The sequence below is a fragment of the Equus asinus genome, chromosome 3 (assembly GCF_041296235.1).
Source record: "Equus asinus isolate D_3611 breed Donkey chromosome 3, EquAss-T2T_v2, whole genome shotgun sequence".
Lineage (NCBI taxonomy): Eukaryota > Metazoa > Chordata > Mammalia > Perissodactyla > Equidae > Equus > Equus asinus.
Window position 1 is genome coordinate 47,663,840 of NC_091792.1, and position 12,385 is coordinate 47,676,224.

The following is a 12,385-nucleotide window of genomic DNA, read 5'->3' on the forward strand; positions in this document are numbered from 1 at the left end:
TTTATAACATTTATAATATTTATAACATTATATACTTAAAACAAAACTTCCAGAGAACAAATTGCTGCCAGGAAGTTATTTCACTCACCTTAATTTCAAGCTATTTATAGTATAAGCTAACACCTTTTTAAAGTATTTTCTGTAATAGTTATATTTTTTCTAATTTTATAACATAAAACAAATTGTATTCATTACAAAAACCTTTAACCAATATTGAAAGCATTTCTTTCCAAAGCTCTGTTGAATATCCTTAGAGAATTTCCCATCTTAGTTCATAATGTAATCTTCTTCTCAGTGGGTTAGTTAGAGGTAAACTATAGTTACAGTTGAACAACATATGGAGATTCACATTTTAACTAACAAGTTGGTAATTTAGTCATACTAAAGTACTTTTTGTCTAAAACCTTGCCCTGCATTTTATCTATTTAAGATCCTCAATATTCTTGGATTACTGAAGTAATTATTGGATTTCTGAAAAGACCTATTTGCACATTTCTGTACTCGTGTCCTCATCCCTGTCTTCCTGGCTATCAGAGCTGTGATATCGCTTTGGGATCAGGTGGGCAGCAGTGTTCTAAGGAAAGGCAGCTCACTTGGTAAGCACCAGAGATTTAAGCCAGCGACTAATCTCATTCCCCTTTGACAAGCGCTTAAGTTTCCCAGCCTCTCTAGAGGCTCAGGGCAGTTGCATGGCATATTCTAGTCTGCACATTGTAAAGATTAATATGATGAATGATTTCTGAGAATGATATTGCATCAAATATCAAAAGAGACAATAACAGAAGGGGTCTTCTTTGCACTACACTTTCTCTTTCTTCGTGCTTTGAATGCTGTCATATGAGAATATGAAACCTCAATTTCCAAAGCCATTTTGAGGCCATGAAACAATAAGCTTAAGAAGGAAAAGCCAAAACTTTGAAGATTCAGCAGGAGAAATATGACCAAATTCTCAATAATAATCTTGAGTTGCTACACAAACTTAGAAGAACTATTCATAAACTTGATGTTGTTTGGGATAATTAAATGGTTTTATTGCTTAAGAAATAGTCTGGTATTTTGTCAGTTGTACTCAAGTGAATGCCAGATGTCTCATTTAAATTCTTTCATGCTCGGATTGAGAATTTCACTGCATATATAGCAAAAGAGTCATCATTAATCATTATACTAATAACAAAGCAATAAGATTTCTTTGATTTTTCCTATTTTCCCCTTTACACGTTAAACTTGACCTATGTATAATCATGATAGTCAGCCTATTTTCCATGCAGCTTAAAATGGAACAATCTTTAGGTCTTTAAAACATTAAAGATAAAATACAGTCACACATCACTTAATGAAGGGGACATGTTCCAAGAAATGATTCCAAGTGATTGTATCATTGTGCAAATGTCATAGAGTGGACTTACACAAACCTAGATCGTATAGTCGACTATACACCTAGGCTGTATGGAACTAATCTTATGGGGCCACCATTGGAGATGTGGTCCCGTGTTAACTGAAATGTCATTATGAAGCACATGACTGTAGTTCAATACGACAACAAAAGCAGCAATACCAAAGAGCTCATTGTTATTCAATTGTTAGGATACACTTATAAAATGATCAAACATCTTTAGATAACTTTAAATATTAGGGAACAATTTGAATGAAAATTTCCAGTTTGTCAGCTCTCATAGGGTTCTTTTCTTTTCACCAGGCCTTACGTAAGCACTATTTTACATGGCCATGTCACAATCAATAGATTATGTTAATATTCACATAAAATGGGATAAGGAAACTGAGACTCAGTCTTACCAGTAGTCATCCAGCCAGTGATCAGCAGGGCTGGAGCTTTACAGTCCGTGTTTCTCCCCAAGGTGGGAACCTCCTGCACATGAAAGACTATCTCTTCTAGTTCATAGTTTAATTCCTGACAATGAATACGTTGCCCTCCTTTTTATGCCTTATGTATAAAAAACATTCTTTTCGGATTTTTTTTCTCTTTTGAAAGATAGAAAGAAACCCATGGGACCCAAATACATGCAGTATCATCTGTCTAAGCAGTACAGTCCTAATGAATCATTGAGAGGCAGTAAACACCATGCTTCTGAGCATGTATTCTGAAGGCAGTTTCAAATCTTAGCATCTTCACTTAAATTACAAAATAATAATGAAAATACCTTGGGAAGTTACTAAACTTACCTGTGGCTCAGTTTCCTCTATAATAAAATGGATATAATAACACCTACTTCAGAGGGTTGTTGTGAATATTAGGTGTGGTAATAAATATAAAGAGCTTAGGGTATGCTTGGTGAATATTAAGCACTATGAAAATGCTACTAGTAGTACTATTAGGAAAACTAGTTGAACTAAAGGAATTTTAATGACAACTAGCATCATAGTGTTTTAAGGTTAGAGATGCAATACTCTCATTTAGGCAAATGAAGACTTGGAAGAGAAAGTAAATAAACACAGTCTTTGTCCTTGAAGAATTTATAAGCTACAGGGTAAAAGAAGAAATTAAAATAGCTTGATGTATGTCACAAAAGAAAAATAAAGACCAAATGCCATGAAAGCTCAGGGGAAGGATTACGATGCAGGGTAAGGGACAAGGGGAGAAAGTGAGCCTTAAAGTAGGAACCATTTTATAAATGGGAAGACAAAGACTATTTTGTAAAGTTAACTTAGGAGAGTATCTTCCAGAAGGTGTCAGAAGGGAGCCCATGATTAATTACCTTCAAATAAATTAAGATATATGTATTTGAAAGAGGAAAATATCAAGCAATTTTCAAAACAACTTCAGAATTTGAAAAATATCTCCTCAATGGGCTCCAAAATTTTTGAACATTTTGTCTTTTAGCATTTCAAAGGTTTGTTATTAAATTTAGTTTATTTTGATGTTTGGTTACAAAAGCTCACCAAAACTGAAAAGGACACGAAGATCAAAATGAAGAAAAGGACATCTGACATACTTTATATGGAAAAGGTTTAACTCTGAGGAAAAATCTGTCTAGAAGTTTTCAAGTGTGCAGATATAACACATTTTACAGAGGAAACGTATACATGGTTTTCAGCAACAAACTCATATAACAATGACAAAAATATTTCCAAACAACTATCTTTAGGATCATTTTACCATAACCTAATTTTCACTCAAAAAAACAGATATTTTCCCACTTATATCATGAACTTTTGAAAGGGATAAATTACGTGTGTTGGATTTTACAAAATATCTGCTAGTATACTCCGGAAATTGCTTTAAATGATCAGTAAATTTAGACCATTAGCTTTTGTAAAAGAGAAAGGCACAATTAAAGCCTGCAAGCCTCTGTGTTATAAAATAGTTTAAATGTTTCTCCACAGTTTATGAAAAGGATTGTAAAGATTCTACTATCCGTGACTGCCGTCTCTCTCCTATGTCTCACATCCGCAGGAAACAAGACTGGATCTGTCTTTCAAATCCTGACCTCTGCAGCCCCTCCCTGCCACCACCATGGACAGACCCTCCATCATCTCTAAGCTCATCACATGGTTTCTAACTTCTAACTTTATGCTCATCAACTTCCTCAACATATTTGCCAGAGTGCTTTTTAAATAACCATTAAATAAACTATGACACTAATCTGCTCAAAACATTACAGTGTCTTCTCATTTCCCTCAAAGCAAAAGCCAGAAGTCCTTATAGTGACTACCAGGCCCTAGCTGGCCTGTCAGTCCCCAGTCTTCTTTCTCCGATCCCCTCACCTACTACTTTTCCCTTGGTGTCCCCAATCCAGATTCTCTTGACCTTCTTGCTATTCATCCAACATGCCAGCCACATTTCTGCCTTTTGGAGGTCTTCCCCTAGATAGGCCAATGTTTGCTTCCACAACACCTTCTTTGCTGAGAACTCACTGTCTCAGTGAGGCCGGCGTGACCACCCTTTTTAATACTGTAATCAGCCTCTCCTTGTGAAAGTCCCCTCAGCCTTAGCTTCCAAATCCCACCTGGCCTTGCTGTACCATTAACTTTTCCAATAGCCCTTACCCCCTTACATATTATAGAATTTACATTTTTAGTATTCTTCTTTTTCATTGTCGCCATTCAATGGATTCTAGACTCCAAAAGGGCAGGTTTTTGTGTTGGTTTAGGTCAATGATATAACCTAGGCACTTAGAAGAATACCTTGTAAATAGTAGTACTCAACATATAATTAATTAACCTCTAAATCTACCTAATTGGGAAAAGAAAATTGCAAAATTGAACAACATGAAAAACTTACTATTAACATCTTCATTATTTTATCTAACAAAAACAATTATACCCTTCACCAGATTTATTATGAATACAGTATTTTCCTAAATATTTTACAAATAAAAATTTTTATATAAATTTTTGTTGAGATACGTGCTATTTTATCTCTTTTGTACAGATAAAAGTCCACAGGAGACTAAGAGTACTGCTTTTATCCTCTCCTTATTGTCAAACTGCCACTTTCCTCTCAAGATGCCCTCGTGTCCGCTGTGTGTTACATCATCATCCAACACACAGATAAATTCTGACCTCCAATATTGGTTCACATGTTAAATATTTATAAAATGTAATGTAATTGCTTTTTTAAGATAAATGAAATATAACGACATCCTAGGATTCCCTTCACGCACTAGTCACCTTTCACTTCCCTTGTGCTGCATACACTCCACTTTGGAGACCACTGGCGTGCATATTATCTTATTTCTGCAGCCATCAACCATTTATCAGAAAAACCTTATAAGTTAAAAGACAATGTTTAAGAATATGTGATTGAGAAAAAGCATTGCATATAAGCTCATCTTTCACCTCAAAATTAACCCACATAGAAGACTCAATGATTACTTAGTATAAATTTGCATTTGACTACCATTATTATTTTGCCAGAAAGATCGTTCAAACTTTGCCTTGAGAAGCCTATGGAAATAAAGTTTATTTGTAGCAGGTGATTTGAACCTCGACCATAATATAACAAAGGGGATCAGTTCTGATTTATTGAATGATTCTGTAAGACTTTGTTTAAATAAAAGTTTCTGATACTATAGGTTGGAAATTACTCTCCCAAATCACAAGCATTACTATTTTGGGTACACAGTAGCCTTTGCTTGGCCTGGTGCTATTCAGATAATTAAGCTACAATACTTCTTCCAATGATTTATTGATTTATAAAACATTTTAAGAAATATCTTTCAAATAACTTATTGTGTTATTGCAACTAATTAATAGCAGTTATCTATGTATTCAGGTCGTAGAATCCATATTTTTTAATTTCCCATGGAAGTACCATTTTCCAAGTGTTACTAACTTCTTATCAGATTCTTTTGTAAAAATATGTTTAAAATATACTACATAATGCAACAATAAAAGATTTTTTTTTTAAAGATTGGCACCTGAGCTAACAACTGTTGCCAATCTTCTTTTTTTTTCCTGCTTTTTTCTCCCCAAATCCCCCCACTACATAGTTGTATATTTTAGTGTGGGTCCTTCTAGTTGTGCCATGTGGGATGTCGCCTCAGCATGGCCAAATGAGCGATACCTTGTCTGCGCCAAGGATCCTAACCCTGGGCCGCCAAAGAAGAGGACACGGACTTAACCACTCGGCCATGGGGCCGGCCCCCAAAACATTTTCATTTATTGTAGTTTTATAAAGAGGTTAATAAAATACTTTTTCTTTAATACTTAAGACATTGTTTAAGGATACAACTTACTTATACTATGAGGGTATTCTTTGCTGATCTGTAAACTTTCTCTTATAATCCCAACATACCTAGTTTTATACAAATTCATCAATATTTCTTGAGAAGTTGAAACAAATACAAAAAATTTAAATTTCTGCTACACTGGTCATGGACCAGCTGTATCAGCTTCTATAAAAATGCCTTATTTTGTAAAAATGAAATACTGATAATAGTAACAAAAATACATAGAGCTGGGGGTTTAGTCTTGACACGAAGGAACAGTGAAGCTCAGCCTGTTTATCAGTCTGACAAGGAGAGTGCCAGCTGGCTAATTAAGTGAACCTAATTTAAACTAATGATGTCGATTCTCAAGATAATGTGCTAATGGCTGGAGGAGAGGGCTGATGACACTTAAGAATACTCCCGAGGTGTTACAATAAGCCACTTCTGCATCCAAGCAGAATCTGATTTTGCTCCACAGAAGACAAAATGAGGTCAGTTGTTTACTAGCTAATCTTTTGTACAGCAAAACATCACGTGCATGCCATTCTTCTAAAAACTTTAATAGTAAGAAAAGCAATAATCATTTGACGTTTAAAGCAACACCAAGCTTGTAGATTCCATTAAAAAATTGTGACCTTTTACTTTTTAAGCTGCAGATAGACATGATATTGATGTATTCACTGAAAATAAATATACCCTAATGGTAATAATTTATCTCGGGGTTTGTAAAATCTTATGTTGTCAAGAAGATATTTGTTATTTTACTAATAAAATGTAATAATGTTGTTCAAATTTTTAAAATGTTTACTCCTAAAATACACATTTAATACCAATCCATACAATCAAACACTAGCAACAGAAAAAGTCAGAAAAGTGACTTCCTTGATAAGCTCAGTAGAAAACACTAGGGATATAATTTAATTGGATTGAAAAAGAAAGCTTAAAAGAATAAATTTAAATAAGTATAGTGTTCTTTCTTTTTTTTCTTATTTTTTTTTCAAGAAGAAAGCATTTTGATTTGGGAATTCCCTGTTCCATTTCTATATCCACCCTATAGAAAATTCTGTAGTATTTTCTATCATGTTTGGGAGATAAGCAAATTTTGATTATAATTAATACTATTGGTTGACTCTGTATTATATACTCAGGTTACAAAGAAATATATGAGCAGAGTTACAGCAAACAGTCAGGAAGTATAATTTCATTTGGATACAAAAAAGACTGACTTCGAATCTGGCCTCAGTAGAAAAAGTTGTCAAATTGAGAAAGGCTGCTTTAATTTTTACAAAATTAACTTTGCACTTTGCAGTTGACTTTAAGAGTGTTCTCTGCCCGTGGATATAAATAAAGCTTTAAATCACAAATAAAGTTTTTTAAATTTAGCTTTTATGAGTAGCTAGACATATTCTTTCTTTAAATAGTTTTATAACAATTTATTTGGATTATTAACTTAAAAACAGAGGGTTCAATATCTAAGTCTATAAAATCTAACTTTTACATATTGTTTTTAAATAGAAAAACCGTTGAGATGAAGCATTTTAAGTATAAAAATACAGTCATTAAGATATTCATAATTTACCTTTAAGCACATACTTTTGAGGATTAAAATTCACATGCTCTAAGGTAAAGTTAAGATGAATATAAGGATGTGTTTTTTCACCCAGCAGGTAGTAGTCTTAAGGAAATCAATATCTAAAGAGGTTCACAGACTGAAACCATATATGGTTGCAAAAAAGAGAACTTAGACAAATTCAAAGATAAAAAATTTTATTTTTTGTCTGTGTGAGGAAGATTGGTCCTGAACTAACATCCATTGCCAATCTTCCTCTTTTTGCTTGAGGAAGATTGTCACTGAGCTAATATCTGTGCCAATCTACCTTTATTTTATGTGGGATGCCACCACAGCTTGACTTGGCTAGCGGTGTTAGGTCCATGGGCCTCAGATCCGGATCTGCCAACCCCAGGCCACAGAAGCAGAGCACATGAATCTAACCCCTATGCCAGTGAGCCAGCCCCCAAATTTTAATTTTTTTAAAGAGAATCTTATGTGGTATAGATCTAAAATTTTAGGTTGATATTTAGAGTCAACCATAGGCCTCAAGAAGTAGTGACCCTATCAGAACAAATATTAGACTGAACGTATCCAGCACGGAAATTTTCATTTTTATAAACTAAGAAGATCTCTAAATTTCTGTAGAACAGATTGATGCAGAAGGCCCAAATCAAGAGAATGCTACTTCACTCTCCTTCTACCCAGTGAGGTATCCAGTTGCCCTTATAATTCAAATTTTTCTCCTTTTATTGACAGAAGGGTAATATTCAACTCCATCGTATACCTCTCCAGACCTCTATGAGCAACCCCATGACACAATACTGCCTCTACCTTTTTATTCCAAGGATTAAGTTCCCACATTTTTCCTACAACAGGGATGTATCTGCTATGTTATTTTTGGTTCCAACAATGGAAGGCATCTACAGACAGTAAGGAAATAAGGCTGTTAAATGGTCCTGTGGGACAAAATGCATCAAGAGAAGGTTAAAATTTTTCTTTGATAGTAGAAAGTCTGAGAATATACAGAGACTATACCCAGAGAAGCTTTTTGTAGTTGATAGTGCCATGGAGTCAATTCTGATTCCTAGTGACTCTGTGTACAGCAGAGCAGAACCCTGCCCACTCTTTTTACACCATCCTCTTAACTTCCAGAGCTGTATCAGACAATGCTCCGCTGCTATTCATAGGGTTTCCATGGCCAATTTTCCACAAGTGGATGGCCAGGTTTCTTCCTAGTCTGTAAGCTCTGAAGAAACCTGTCCACCATGGGTGACCCTGCTGGTATTTTAAATACCAGTGGCATAGCTTTCAGCATCACAGCAACATGAAGCCACCACAGTATGACAACCAACAGGTGGGTGGTCCAGACCAGGAAACAAACCCAGGCCATTATAACAGCACTGAATCTTAATCACTAGACCACCAGGGCTGGTTTTGAGAGCAGGTGGAGGGAGTAAAATAGGAAGTCAATCACCAAGTCAATGAAGAGACATTTTTAAATTACTAGACCTTATCAAATTGCCTGCTAAAATGTTACTTTAAAATTTGGTAGACCTTTCACCCCTAAACCAATTTGGGGCAGAATATTTTTGTTTCAATACGTTTAAATCAGTTCATTTAATTATTCATAAAAGTATTCCTTTTAAATTCCTTCTTGGGTTATACATTATTAACTTACATTTTCCCTTTAATTTGTTCTTTCCCACTATGTTTTCAAAATTTACTACCATGACTTTTTCCTTAATATTTTCATAGTTCCTTTTACTCTCTGCTAGATTGTAGGTATATCTTCTTTTATTCAATTCTAATAGTGTTAATCGTGACTTTTGTCGTTGTTCTTTGTCAAAATTCCCAGAGTTTCCTTTTAATTAGTTTTTTTGAATAAATCAATTTTTATGTTTTATACATTAATTCCACTGAGTCTTTTGATCTGAACCCACAGACCTGGGCCACTGAAATGGAGCACACCAAACTTAACCACTAGGCCATGGGCCGGCCCCCCACTGTGTCTTTTTACATCTATCTTTATACTTTCCTTTTTCTGTTTATATTATTCTGATTTTCTTCACCTAAATTCTAAAATTCTCCGTTTAAATGTTTTATTTTCAGTCTATTATTTATTTTTTTAATTAAGGTAGCAAAATTCCCTCAAAACACAGCCTTACTTGGATTCAACATTTTTAATTATGATTATCAATATTACTTGATATTGATCTTTTTAAATTTACTTTGGTGCTGTTGATAGCTTAAGATTGTGTCAGAGAATCAGTATGAAATAATTTTGTTAGTGTTACTTAAGACTCAAGTTATAACCCAGCATGCGGTCATTTTCACTAAATGTTTTATTTAGTGAATGCTATGGTCTGAATATTTGTGTCCCACCAGGATTCAAATGATGAAAGCCTAACCCCTAAATGGTGATTAGGTCATAAGGATGGAGCCCTCATGAATGGGATTAGTCCTTTAACAAAAAAGACACCAGAGAGATGCCTAGCCTCTTCTACACAGTGAGATGGCACCGACTATGAACAGGAAGAGGGCCTTCACCATAAGACCACCATACTGGTACCTTGATCTTGGACTTCCAGACTCAGAACTCTGAGAAACAGATTTCTGTTGTTTATGAGCTACGCAGTCTGTTGTATTTAGTTATAGCAGCCCAAATGGACTAAGATAGTGAAAGGTTTAGTGATAATGTATAGTTAAGCATTGCTGGATGCAAAGGTCCATACACATATCTGTTAGTTCAAACATAATAATAATGTTGTTCAATTCACATATAATATTAATTTTGTCTGTTGATTTATCAGTTATAGAACTATCAAATACTTCTCACTTGGACCACACATCAATCTCTTCTAGTAGTTTGGCAATAATCACTTTCTAGAATTGTCAGCAACCATATGTTTTTATTCTCACGTTTTCTTAGTGAACTTTTTTTATCATTATCAAATAACTTGCTTTAGTTTAGTGCTTTGTGCCTGAAGTCCCTTTTAAAGTCTGATGTTATAGCTACACCAGCTTTTTGTATTGTTGTCAGTACATGCCTGCATTATCTATTACTGTCCTGAAATTTCAAATTTTATTTTTTCTTATTTTTTGGGTGTATCTCACAATCTGCATGTGGCTAGATTTTCATTATTCAGTCCAACAATTCTCTTTTCATCTTTCAGTTAGTTACACTAGTCCATTCTCAGTTACTGCAATTATGAACGTATTTGACTTCATTCTATCACTTTGTTTAATTTTTTTATTTGTCCCGGTTTTTCCACTCTTATTGTTTTGTCTCTCTTCTTATTTCTCCACTATATTTATCTGTAAGTTGTTCATTGATTTTATTTTTTCATAGACAAACAATATTTCAAAACATAGATTCTTGAAATATTAATTAATATACTTAACATATGCACAGATAATCATTATTATTTCCAGCCCCAAATAATACAAGAAATTTAAAAATATTTCAAATCAAATCATCCCTTTTCCTGCTCACATATTGTTGTACAATATTTAAACACTTTTACTGTTATTTTTGTCCTATGTTTTTACTCTTCTAAAAATTACAATCTTAAACTCAGAGAATATCCTTATTATTATCAATAGTTAACATTTTAATAGATCATATGCTTACCAATTTACTTGCTTACTTTCACATCAAATTTACTGCTCAGTTACTTTTCCTTATTCCTGAAGCAAACAGTTTTCAGTTTCAGTTCTGTTTTGATTTCTGTTGGTGATCAAGTGTATGTTTTTGTGTGTCTGACACAATAAATAAATTATGTTCTGGTTTTAGAATTATTTTTTCACTGACCATATAATATTAGAATATATTTTATTTCCAATTATTCCTTTAATAATATTATTTCACCTTATTTGGTGGCCATTATCACTTTTGAGAAAATTGCTACTGTTCTCATAGTAATTTATCTGCCATTTTAAGATCTACCTTTTGCCTTCACATTTGGTTGTGTCACGCTAATATATTTAGGTAATAACTTTTTTTTCCCATTTGAGTTTCACTGCCTTTTCTAAATCTGAGAGTTTACTATATTTTATTTTATAAATTGTAAAATAAGGAATAATATATACTGTATATATTTTATATATTCTATATAATATATACTATATATTATTATAATATTTTATTATATTTTATACATTTTAATATAATATATTAAATTAATATATATTTTGTATATTTTTAATATATATTAATATTTTAATATGTTATTATAATATATAGTATATATTATATATATTCTATATAATATATAGAATATATAGTAAATATATTATTATATATAATATAGTATATATACTATTCTAATATATAGTATATACTATACTAATATATATTCTAATATATACTATATATTCTAGATACTATATATTCTAATATATAATGCATACTATATATTATTCTTTATTATATTATTGGAAATTATCACTCATTATCACTCATTTGACCTAAATATTAACTTTCTGCTTTTCCTTCTATTATCTCCTTCTGGAATCTCCTTCTAGAATTTATCTTTTCTACTGTGAATGAATAAAAAATGTCTGACATTTAAATACAATCATTTCTCATTATTAGCAGTAGCTGCTCTATAAAGTCACCACAAACACTGAATTTCTGAATACTGAAGCATTATTCCTACGGGAAATATATAGTCAGGTTCCCATGAGCCTCTGGTCACAAGATTTTCATGAACTCATCAAACACATATCCTTGTTTCATGTATGTTTCTGTTCAAAGACAGTTTAAAACATATTTTTCATTGACAACATTGAACTCATAGCCAAACAGCACTACAGTTCATGCCTGAATGGAGCTTCTTCTTATGCTCATCACAGCCTCTTGCATAAGCATTTCAACACTATGTTTGGGGACCATTTTAAACAGCAAAATTGCCAAGAAAAGCACAGAAATGCAAAACAGATGGCACTAAATAGACCATGAAAAGAACTCTTGTTTAGATCATGAAAGCTGAAACAAGAAGACAGGGCCCCTCTATTGTTCAGTCTTAGCTGGGAACATGTATGTTGGGTGATAGATTTTTCTTCTCCCTGAGCCTGTCCCTGAATCATCACAAAAGTCCCACGAGTATTGATTTTGTGGTTCTAAATAAATTTGAGAGTAGAGGACTTTTCAAATACAGAATCA

General features: G+C 33.2%; 1 protein-coding gene across 4 annotated transcripts in view; it reads right to left on the minus strand.

Annotated features, from left to right (window-relative positions):
• FSTL5 (follistatin like 5) overlaps positions 1-12,385 on the minus strand; it is a 715,161-nt gene that overhangs the window by 69,665 nt on the left and 633,111 nt on the right. The gene's annotated exons all lie outside the window — the stretch shown is intronic.